Below are 12,500 nucleotides of genomic sequence, written 5' to 3' on the forward strand. Positions count from 1 at the left end.
AAATAGCTAAGATAGCTTAAAAAACAATACGGAGAACAAAAAGTTGATTGCCCGAAACGTTCGGAAGCAGCCCCGAGCAGTAGCAACACAGGCTCGCGGACTTTGCCGTCGGACCGCGCGAAAGTAACTCGAGCCGAAAGCAACACGAGGCTCGCGTACTTTGCCGATCGGACCGCGCGGAAGTAACTCCGAGCCGAAAGCAACACGAGGCTCGCGTACTTTGCCGCTAGGACCGCGCGGAAGTAACTCCGAGCCGAAAGCAACACGAGGCTCGCGTACTTTGCCGCTCGGACCGCGCGGAAGTAACTCCGAGCCGAAAGCAACACGAGGCTCGCGTACTTTGCCGCTAGGACCGCGCGGAAGTAACTCCGAGCCGAAAGCAACACGAGGCTCGCGTACTTTGCCGCTAGGACCGCGCGGAAGTAACTCCGAGCCGAAAGCAACACGAGGCTCGCGTACTTTGCCGATCGGACCGCGCGGAAGTAACTCCGAGCCGAAAGCAACACGAGGCTCGCGTACTTTGCCGCTAGGACCGCGCGGAAGTAACTCCGAGCCGAAAGCAACACGAGGCTCGCGTACTTTGCCGCTAGGACCGCGCGGAAGTAACTCCGAGCCGAAAGCAACACGAGGCTCGCGTACTTTGCCGCTAGGACCGCGCGGACTCCGAGCCGAAAGCAACACGAGGCTCGCGTACTTTGCCGCTAGGACCGCGCGGGTAACTCCGAGCCGAAAGCAACACGAGGCTCGCGTACTTTGCCGCTAGGACCGCGCGGAAGTAACTCCGAGCCGAAAGCAACACGAGGCTCGCGTACTTTGCCGAGGACCGCGCGGAAGTAACTCCGAGCCGAAAGCAACACGAGGCTCGCGTACTTTGCCGCTAGGACCGCGCGGAAGTAACTCCGAGCCGAAAGCAACACGAGGCTCGCGTACTTTGACGGTCGGACCGCCCGGAAGTAACTACGTGCAGAAAGCAACACAAAACTCGTAAACTTAGCCGCTCGTCGGCCGAAATTACGAAGAGCTCAAGAAAATAACACGAGATTTAAGAACATAGACGATCGCCAGCAGAGAGCTCGAAAAAACAGCACAAAACGCGAAAATTTAACTTTTACGAGAAAATAGCTAAGATAGCTTAAAAAACAATACGGAGAACAAAAAGTTGATTGCCCGAAACGTTCGGAAGCAGCCCCGAGCAGTAGCAACACAGGGCTCGCGGACTTTGTTGTCCGAACCGCTCGAAAGTAGCTACGAGCCGAAAGCAACACGAGGCTCGCGTACTTTGCCGATCGGACCGCGCGGAAGTAACTCCGAGCCGAAAGCAACACGAGGCTCGCGTACTTTGCCGATCGGACCGCGCGGAAGTAACTCCGAGCCGAAAGCAACACGAGGCTCGCGTACTTTGCGGCTAGGACCGCGCGGAAGTAACTCCGAGCCGAAAGCAACACGAGGCTCGCGTACTTTGCCGCTAGGACCGCGCGGAAGTAACTCCGAGCCGAAAGCAACACGAGGCTCGCGTACTTTGCCGCTAGGACCGCGCGGAAGTAACTCCGAGCCGAAAGCAACACGAGGCTCGCGTACTTTGCCGCTAGGACCGCGCGGAAGTAACTCCGAGCCGAAAGCAACACGAGGCTCGCGTACTTTGCCGCTAGGACCGCGCGGAAGTAACTCCGAGCCGAAAGCAACACGAGGCTCGCGTACTTTGCCGCTAGGACCGCGCGGAAGTAACTGCAAGCCGAAAGCAACACGAGGCTCGCGTACTTTGCCGATCGGACCGCGCGGAAGTAACTCCGAGCCGAAAGCAACACGAGGCTCGCGTACTTTGCCGCTAGGACCGCGCGGAAGTAACTCCGAGCCGAAAGCAACACGAGGCTCGCGTACTTTGCCGCTAGGACCGCGCGGAAGTAACTCCGAGCCGAAAGCAACACGAGGCTCGCGTACTTTGCCGCTAGGACCGCGCGGAAGTAACTCCGAGCCGAAAGCAACACGAGGCTCGCGTACTTTGCCGATGGGACCGCGCGGAAGTAACTCCGAGCCGAAAGCAACACGAGGCTCGCGTACTTTGCCGCTAGGACCGCGCGGAAGTAACTCCGAGCCGAAAGCAACACGAGGCTCGCGTACTTTGCCGATCGGACCGCGCGGAAGTAACTCCGAGCCGAAAGCAACACGAGGCTCGCGTACTTTGCCGCTAGGACCGCGCGGAAGTAACTCCGAGCCGAAAGCAACACGAGGCTCGCGTACTTTGACGGTCGGACCGCCCGGAAGTAACTACGTGCAGAAAGCAACACAAAACTCGTAAACTTAGCCGCTCGTCGGCCGAAATTACGAAGAGCTCAAGAAAATAACACGAGATTTAAGAACATAGACGATCGCCAGCAGAGAGCTCGAAAAAACAGCACAAAACGCGAAAATTTAACTTTTACGAGAAAATAGCTAAGATAGCTTAAAAAAACAATACGGAGAACAAAAAGTTGATTGCCCGAAACGTTCGGAAGCAGCCCCGAGCAGTAGCAACACAGGGCTCGCGGACTTTGCCGATCGGACCGCGCGGAAGTAACTCCGAGCCGAAAGCAACACGAGGCTCGCGTACTTTGTCGCTAGAACCGCGCGGAAGTAACTCCGAGCCGAAAGCAACACGAGGCTCGCGTACTTTGCCGCTAGGACCGCGCGGAAGTAACTCCGAGCCGAAAGCAACACGAGGCTCGCGTACTTTGCCGCTAGGACCGCGCGGAAGTAACTCCGAGCCGAAAGCAACACGAGGCTCGCGTACTTTGCCGCTAGGACCGCGCGGAAGTAACTCCGAGCCGAAAGCAACACGAGGCTCGCGTACTTTGCCGATCGGACCGCGCGGAAGTAACTCCGAGCCGAAAGCAACACGAGGCTCGCGTACTTTGCCGCTAGGACCGCGCGGAAGTAACTCCGAGCCGAAAGCAACACGAGGCTCGCGTACTTTGCCGCTAGGACCGCGCGGAAGTAACTCCGAGCCGAAAGCAACACGAGGCTCGCGTACTTTGCCGCTAGGACCGCGCGGAAGTAACTCCGAGCCGAAAGCAACACGAGGCTCGCGTACTTTGCCGCTGGGACCGCGCGGAAGTAACTCCGAGCCGAAAGCAACACGAGGCTCGCGTACTTTGCCGCTAGGACCGCGCGGAAGTAACTCCGAGCCGAAAGCAACACGAGGCTCGCGTACTTTGCCGATCGGACCGCGCGGAAGTAACTCCGAGCCGAAAGCAACACGAGGCTCGCGTACTTTGCCGCTAGGACCGCGCGGAAGTAACTCCGAGCCGAAAGCAACACGAGGCTCGCGTACTTTGACGGTCGGACCGCCCGGAAGTAACTACGTGCAGAAAGCAACACAAAACTCGTAAACTTAGCCGCTCGTCGGCCGAAATTACGAAGAGCTCAAGAAAATAACACGAGATTTAAGAACATAGACGATCGCCAGCAGAGAGCTCGAAAAAACAGCACAAAACGCGAAAATTTAACTTTTACGAGAAAATAGCTAAGATAGCTTAAAAAACAATACGGAGAACAAAAAGTTGATTGCCCGAAACGTTCGGAAGCAGCCCCGAGCAGTAGCAACACAGGGCTCGCGGACTTTGTTGTCCGAACCGCTCGAAAGTAGCTACGAGCCGAAAGCAACACGAGGCTCGCGTACTTTGCCGATCGGACCGCGCGGAAGTAACTCCGAGCCGAAAGCAACACGAGGCTCGCGTACTTTGCCGATCGGACCGCGCGGAAGTAACTCCGAGCCGAAAGCAACACGAGGCTCGCGTACTTTGCCGCTAGGACCGCGCGGAAGTAACTCCGAGCCGAAAGCAACACGAGGCTCGCGTACTTTGCCGCTAGGACCGCGCGGAAGTAACTCCGAGCCGAAAGCAACACGAGGCTCGCGTACTTTGCCGCTAGGACCGCGCGGAAGTAACTCCGAGCCGAAAGCAACACGAGGCTCGCGTACTTTGCCGCTAGGACCGCGCGGAAGTAACTCCGAGCCGAAAGCAACACGAGGCTCGCGTACTTTGCCGCTAGGACCGCGCGGAAGTAACTCCGAGCCGAAAGCAACACGAGGCTCGCGTACTTTGCCGCTAGGACCGCGCGGAAGTAACTCCGAGCCGAAAGCAACACGAGGCTCGCGTACTTTGCCGATCGGACCGCGCGGAAGTAACTCCGAGCCGAAAGCAACACGAGGCTCGCGTACTTTGCCGCTAGGACCGCGCGGAAGTAACTCCGAGCCGAAAGCAACACGAGGCTCGCGTACTTTGCCGCTAGGACCGCGCGGAAGTAACTCCGAGCCGAAAGCAACACGAGGCTCGCGTACTTTGCCGCTAGGACCGCGCGGAAGTAACTCCGAGCCGAAAGCAACACGAGGCTCGCGTACTTTGCCGCTAGGACCGCGCGGAAGTAACTCCGAGCCGAAAGCAACACGAGGCTCGCGTACTTTGCCGCTAGGACCGCGCGGAAGTAACTCCGAGCCGAAAGCAACACGAGGCTCGCGTACTTTGCCGATCGGACCGCGCGGAAGTAACTCCGAGCCGAAAGCAACACGAGGCTCGCGTACTTTGCCGCTAGGACCGCGCGGAAGTAACTCCGAGCCGAAAGCAACACGAGGCTCGCGTACTTTGACGGTCGGACCGCCCGGAAGTAACTACGTGCAGAAAGCAACACAAAACTCGTAAACTTAGCCGCTCGTCGGCCGAAATTACGAAGAGCTCAAGAAAATAACACGAGATTTAAGAACATAGACGATCGCCAGCAGAGAGCTCGAAAAAACAGCACAAAACGCGAAAATTTAACTTTTACGAGAAAATAGCTAAGATAGCTTAAAAAACAATACGGAGAACAAAAAGTTGATTGCCCGAAACGTTCGGAAGCAGCCCCGAGCAGTAGCAACACAGGGCTCGCGGACTTTGTTGTCCGAACCGCTCGAAAGTAGCTACGAGCCGAAAGCAACACGAGGCTCGCGTACTTTGCCGATCGGACCGCGCGGAAGTAACTCCGAGCCGAAAGCAACACGAGGCTCGCGTACTTTGCCGATCGGACCGCGCGGAAGTAACTCCGAGCCGAAAGCAACACGAGGCTCGCGTACTTTGTCGCTAGGACCGCGCGGAAGTAACTCCGAGCCGAAAGCAACACGAGGCTCGCGTACTTTGCCGCTAGGACCGCGCGGAAGTAACTCCGAGCCGAAAGCAACACGAGGCTCGCGTACTTTGCCGATCGGACCGCGCGGAAGTAACTCCGAGCCGAAAGCAACACGAGGCTCGCGTACTTTGCCGCTAGGACCGCGCGGAAGTAACTCCGAGCCGAAAGCAACACGAGGCTCGCGTACTTTGCCGCTAGGACCGCGCGGAAGTAACTCCGAGCCGAAAGCAACACGAGGCTCGCGTACTTTGCCGATCGGACCGCGCGGAAGTAACTCCGAGCCGAAAGCAACACGAGGCTCGCGTACTTTGCCGCTAGGACCGCGCGGAAGTAACTCCGAGCCGAAAGCAACACGAGGCTCGCGTACTTTGCCGCTAGGACCGCGCGGAAGTAACTCCGAGCCGAAAGCAACACGAGGCTCGCGTACTTTGCCGCTAGGACCGCGCGGAAGTAACTCCGAGCCGAAAGCAACACGAGGCTCGCGTACTTTGCCGATCGGACCGCGCGGAAGTAACTCCGAGCCGAAAGCAACACGAGGCTCGCGTACTTTGCCGCTAGGACCGCGCGGAAGTAACTCCGAGCCGAAAGCAACACGAGGCTCGCGTACTTTGCCGATCGGACCGCGCGGAAGTAACTCCGAGCCGAAAGCAACACGAGGCTCGCGTACTTTGCCGCTAGGACCGCGCGGAAGTAACTCCGAGCCGAAAGCAACACGAGGCTCGCGTACTTTGCCGCTAGGACCGCGCGGAAGTAACTCCGAGCCGAAAGCAACACGAGGCTCGCGTACTTTGCCGCTAGGACCGCGCGGAAGTAACTCCGAGCCGAAAGCAACACGAGGCTCGCGTACTTTGCCGATCGGACCGCGCGGAAGTAACTCCGAGCCGAAAGCAACACGAGGCTCGCGTACTTTGCCGCTAGGACCGCGCGGAAGTAACTCCGAGCCGAAAGCAACACGAGGCTCGCGTACTTTGCCGCTAGGACCGCGCGGAAGTAACTCCGAGCCGAAAGCAACACGAGGCTCGCGTACTTTGCCGCTAGGACCGCGCGGAAGTAACTCCGAGCCGAAAGCAACACGAGGCTCGCGTACTTTGCCGCTAGGACCGCGCGGAAGTAACTCCGAGCCGAAAGCAACACGAGGCTCGCGTACTTTGCCGCTCGGACCGCGCGGAAGTAACTCCGAGCCGAAAGCAACACGAGGCTCGCGTACTTTGCCGCTAGGACCGCGCGGAAGTAACTCCGAGCCGAAAGCAACACGAGGCTCGCGTACTTTGCCGATCGGACCGCGCGGAAGTAACTCCGAGCCGAAAGCAACACGAGGCTCGCGTACTTTGCCGCTAGGACCGCGCGGAAGTAACTCCGAGCCGAAAGCAACACGAGGCTCGCGTACTTTGACGGTCGGACCGCCCGGAAGTAACTACGTGCAGAAAGCAACACAAAACTCGTAAACTTAGCCGCTCGTCGGCCGAAATTACGAAGAGCTCAAGAAAATAACACGAGATTTAAGAACATAGACGATCGCCAGCAGAGAGCTCGAAAAACAGCACAAAACGCGAAAATTTAACTTTTACGAGAAAATAGCTAAGATAGCTTAAAAAACAATACGGAGAACAAAAAGTTGATTGCCCGAAACGTTCGGAAGCAGCCCCGAGCAGTAGCAACACAGGGCTCGCGGACTTTGTTGTCCGAACCGCTCGAAAGTAGCTACGAGCCGAAAGCAACACGAGGCTCGCGTACTTTGCCGATCGGACCGCGCGGAAGTAACTCCGAGCCGAAAGCAACACGAGGCTCGCGTACTTTGCCGATCGGACCGCGCGGAAGTAACTCCGAGCCGAAAGCAACACGAGGCTCGCGTACTTTGCCGCTAGGACCGCGCGGAAGTAACTCCGAGCCGAAAGCAACACGAGGCTCGCGTACTTTGCCGATCGGACCGCGCGGAAGTAACTCCGAGCCGAAAGCAACACGAGGCTCGCGTACTTTGCCGCTAGGACCGCGCGGAAGTAACTCCGAGCCGAAAGCAACACGAGGCTCGCGTACTTTGCCGCTAGGACCGCGCGGAAGTAACTCCGAGCCGAAAGCAACACGAGGCTCGCGTACTTTGCCGCTCGGACCGCGCGGAAGTAACTCCGAGCCGAAAGCAACACGAGGCTCGCGTACTTTGCCGCTCGGACCGCGCGGAAGTAACTCCGAGCCGAAAGCAACACGAGGCTCGCGTACTTTGCCGATCGGACCGCGCGGAAGTAACTCCGAGCCGAAAGCAACACGAGGCTCGCGTACTTTGCCGCTAGGACCGCGCGGAAGTAACTCCGAGCCGAAAGCAACACGAGGCTCGCGTACTTTGCCGCTAGGACCGCGCGGAAGTAACTCCGAGCCGAAAGCAACACGAGGCTCGCGTACTTTGCCGCTAGGACCGCGCGGAAGTAACTCCGAGCCGAAAGCAACACGAGGCTCGCGGACTTTGACGGTCGGACCGCTCGGAAGTAACTACGTGGTAAAAGCAACACGAGGCTCGCGTACTTTGCCGATCGGACCGCGCGGAAGTAACTCCGAGCCGAAAGCAACACGAGGCTCGCGAACTTTGACGGTCGGACCGCTCGGAAGTAACTACGTGGTAAAAGCAACACGAGGCTCGCGGACTTCGCTGCGGCTAAGTCCGCGCGGCGTCGAAATTTCACCGCCGGCGCCCATATACCGCCGTGCGTTAGACCGTGCGTCGCCGACCGCCCGGCCGCTCGGTTCGGTACTGTAGAGGTGTCGTCGCTGCGGCGACTCGTGCACAACACGGTGCATGCGAGCTCTCGGTCTGGTCGTACCGTAGCGTTACGGCGTATGTATAACCGAGCTCGGCGAAGCACTGCGGTGCGTACAAAAGTGTCGTTCGCACTAGAACGCTTTTGAGAGAATTTAGCTTCGCGCTTACTACGAGAACTTTGGTTCTCTTTTGAGATCTTTCGGGCGTCTTGCCGACATTCGGCCAAATGTGCGCCAAGCTCTCGGCGATCGTTTCGAGGCCGGATAGCGAAGGAATTGGTGAATACGTGACGAAGAAATTTTGTATCTCGAGGACTCTGCCGTTCGTGCGGTCCGTACGTACCTCCGAGCCGTAAAACAACACGGAGCTCGAGATCTTTGACGCGGAGGTAACTACCGTGCGCCGCAGCGGCTAAGTCCGCGCGGCGTCGAAATTTCACCGCCGGCGCCCATATACCGCCGTGCGTTAGACCGTGCGTCGCCGACCGCCCGGCCGCTCGGTTCGGTACTGTAAGAGGTGTCGTCGCTGCGGCGACTCGTGCACAACACGGTGCATGCGAGCTCTCGGTCTGGTCGTACCGTAGCGTTACGGCGTATGTATAACCGAGCTCGGCGAAGCACTGCGGTGCGTACAAAAGTGTCGTTCGCACTAGAACGCTTTTTGAAGAATTTAGCTTCGCGCTTACTACGAGAACTTTGGTTCTCTTTTTGAGATCTTTCGGGCGTCTTGCCGACATTCGGCCAAATGTGCGCCAAGCTCTCGGCGATCGTTTCGAGGCCGGATAGCGAAGGAATTGGTGAATACGTGACGAAGAAATTTTGTATCTCGAGGACTCTGCCGTTCGTGCGGTCCGTACGTACCTCCGAGCCGTAAAACAACACGGAGCTCGAGATCTTTGACGCGGAGGTAACTACCGTGCGCCGCAGCGGCTAAGTCCGCGCGGCGTCGAAATTTCACCGCCGGCGCCCATATACCGCCGTGCGTTAGACCGTGCGTCGCCGACCGCCCGGCCGCTCGGTTCGGTACTGTAAGAGGTGTCGTCGCTGCGGCGACTCGTGCACAACACGATGCATGCGAGCTCTCGGTCTGGTCGTACCGTAGCGTTACGGCGTATGTATAACCGAGCTCGGCGAAGCACTGCGGTGCGTACAAAAGTGTCGTTCGCACTAGAACGCTTTTTGAAGAATTTAGCTTGCGCTTACTACGAGAACTTTGGTTCTCTTTTTGAGATCTTTCGGGCGTCTTGCCGACATTCGGCCAAATGTGCGCCAAGCTCTCGGCGATCGTTTCGAGGCCGGATAGCGAAGGAATTGGTGAATACGTGACGAAGAAATTTTGTATCTCGAGGACTCTGCCGTTCGTGCGGTCCGTACGTACCTCCGAGCCGTAAAACAACACGGAGCTCGAGATCTTTGACGCGGAGGTAACTACCGTGCGCCGCAGCGGCTAAGTCCGCGCGGCGTCGAAATTTCACCGCCGGCGCCCATATACCGCCGTGCGTTAGACCGTGCGTCGCCGACCGCCCGGCCGCTCGGTTCGGTACTGTAAGAGGTGTCGTCGCTGCGGCGACTCGTGCACAACACGATGCATGCGAGCTCTCGGTCTGGTCGTACCGTAGCGTTACGGCGTATGTATAACCGAGCTCGGCGAAGCACTGCGGTGCGTACAAAAGTGTCGTTCGCACTAGAACGCTTTTTGAGAAAATTTAGCTTCGCGCTTACTACGAGAACTTTGGTTCTCTTTTTGAGATCTTTCGGGCGTCTTGCCGACATTCGGCCAAATGTGCGCCAAGCTCTCGGCGATCGTTTCGAGGCCGGATAGCGAAGGAATTGGTGAATACGTGACGAAGAAATTTTGTATCTCGAGGACTCTGCCGTTCGTGCGGTCCGTACGTACCTCCGAGCCGTAAAACAACACGGAGCTCGAGATCTTTGACGCGGAGGTAACTACCGTGCGCCGCAGCGGCTAAGTCCGCGCGGCGTCGAAATTTCACCGCCGGCGCCCATATACCGCCGTGCGTTAGACCGTGCGTCGCCGACCGCCCGGCCGCTCGGTTCGGTACTGTAAGAGGTGTCGTCGCTGCGGCGACTCGTGCACAACACGATGCATGCGAGCTCTCGGTCTGGTCGTACCGTAGCGTTACGGCGTATGTATAACCGAGCTCGGCGAAGCACTGCGGTGCGTACAAAAGTGTCGTTCGCACTAGAACGCTTTTTGAAGAGTTTTGCTTCGCGCTTACTACGAGAACTTTGGTTCTCTTTTTGAGATCTTTCGGGCGTCTTGCCGACATTCGGCCAAATGTGCGCCAAGCTCTCGGCGATCGTTTCGAGGCCGGATAGCGAAGGAATTGGTGAATACGTGACGAAGAAATTTTGTATCTCGAGGACTCTGCCGTTCGTGCGGTCCGTACGTACCTCCGAGCCGTAAAACAACACGGAGCTCGAGATCTTTGACGCGGAGGTAACTACCGTGCGCCGCAGCGGCTAAGTCCGCGCGGCGTCGAAATTTCACCGCCGGCGCCCATATACCGCCGTGCGTTAGACCGTGCGTCGCCGACCGCCCGGCCGCTCGGTTCGGTACTGTAAGAGGTGTCGTCGCTGCGGCGACTCGTGCACAACACGGTGCATGCGAGCTCTCGGTCTGGTCGTACCGTAGCGTTACGGCGTATGTATAACCGAGCTCGGCGAAGCACTGCGGTGCGTACAAAGGTGTCGTTCGCACTAGAACGCTTTTTGAAGAATTTAGCTTGCGCTTACTACGAGAACTTTGGTTCTCTTTTTGAGATCTTTCGGGCGTCTTGCCGACATTCGGCCAAATGTGCGCCAAGCTCTCGGCGATCGTTTCGAGGCCGGATAGCGAAGGAATTGGTGAATACTTGACGAAGAAATTTTGTATCTCGAGGACTCTGCCGTTCGTGCGGTCCGTACGTACCTCCGAGCCGTAAAACAACACGGAGCTCGAGATCTTTGACGCGGAGGTAACTACCGTGCGCCGCAGCGGCTAAGTCCGCGCGGCGTCGAAATTTCACCGCCGGCGCCCATATACCGCCGTGCGTTAGACCGTGCGTCGCCGACCGCCCGGCCGCTCGGTTCGGTACTGTAAGAGGTGTCGTCGCTGAGGCGACTCGTGCACAACACGATGCATGCGAGCTCTCGGTCTGGTCGTACCGTAGCGTTACGGCGTATGTATAACCGAGCTCGGCGAAGCACTGCGGTGCGTACGAAAGTGTCTTTCGCTCGAGAGATTTTAAAGTGTTTTGCACTGCGCTGAGTGCGAGAATTTCGGTTCTCTTTTTCGAGAGCGTTCGGGCGTCTTGCCGACATTCGGCCAATTGTGCGCCAAGCTCTCGGCGATCGTTTCGAGGCCGGATAGCGAAGGAATTGGTGAATACTTGACGAAGAAATTTTGTATCTCGAGGACTCTGCCGTTCGTGCGGTCCGTACGTACCTCCGAGCCGTAAAACAACACGGAGCTCGAGATCTTTGACGCGGAGGTAACTACCGTGCGCCGCAGCGGCTAAGTCCGCGCGGCGTCGAAATTTCACCGCCGGCGCCCATATACCGCCGTGCGTTAGACCGTGCGTCGCCGACCGCCCGGCCGCTCGGTTCGGTACTGTAAGAGGTGTTGTCGCTGCGGCGACTCGTGCACAACACGATGCATGCGAGCTCTCGGTCTGGTCGTACCGTAGCGTTACGGCGTATGTATAACCGAGCTCGACGAAGCACTGCGGTGCGTACAAAAGTGTCGTTCGCACTAGAACGCTTTTTGAGAGAATTTAGCCTCGCGCTTACTACGAGAACTTTGGTTCTCTTTTTGAGATCGTTCGGGCGTGTTGCCGACATTCGGCCAAATGTGCGCCGGGCTCTCGGCGATCGTTTCGACACCAAAGTCGAAAATCGAAGGCGTTGGTAAATCCGAGCCGAAACGATACGGAGCTCGAGTACTTTGCCGTTCGAGCTGTCCGTGGGTAACTACTTGCCGAAAGCAACACGAGGCTCGAGGACTTTTGCGTAAATAACTACGTACGACGCAGCGGCTAAGTCCTCGAGGCGTCGAAATTTCGCAGGTTTCGCCCATATACCGCCGTGCGTTAGACCGTGCGTCGCCGACCGCCCGGCCGCCCGGTTCGGTACTATAAGACACAGCATTGCCACGAGTCGGTGTCGAGAGACCGAATGGCTCATATGTGGCGCGCACTTACGTGTTGGACGCGCGATCGTCCCTCGCTTCCGAGCAAGCGTGCGGACGTATCGTTGCGCTTACCGAACATCAACTCCACGGATACGAGAGTGTCGGTTTCGGCGAGATCTTTGACGATGTCGCCGTTCCCGCTTACTTGTACGCCGTAGCGAAATAATTTTCAACCGGTGCCTCGGTGTTCTCACCGCTGGCACCGTTGAACGAACAGTGCTCCACGACGTCTCAGATCGGATCGGTCTAGCGTCAGGGCTAAGCGGCCTTACAAGCCGCTGTTATGGGTGAATGAGAACAAAATTTGATCTTTCATACCGTTAAGGTATATATAAATACGAAAAGCGTGTCCGTCGACCGGCTCGAAAAGTTCCGGCGGCATTAACGACACACGAAACGCGCACGGCTCTTCCTCGCGGAGTGT

The sequence above is a fragment of the Cardiocondyla obscurior genome, linkage group LG21 (genome assembly GCF_019399895.1).
Source record: "Cardiocondyla obscurior isolate alpha-2009 linkage group LG21, Cobs3.1, whole genome shotgun sequence".
NCBI classification, from domain to species: Eukaryota; Metazoa; Arthropoda; class Insecta; order Hymenoptera; family Formicidae; genus Cardiocondyla; species Cardiocondyla obscurior.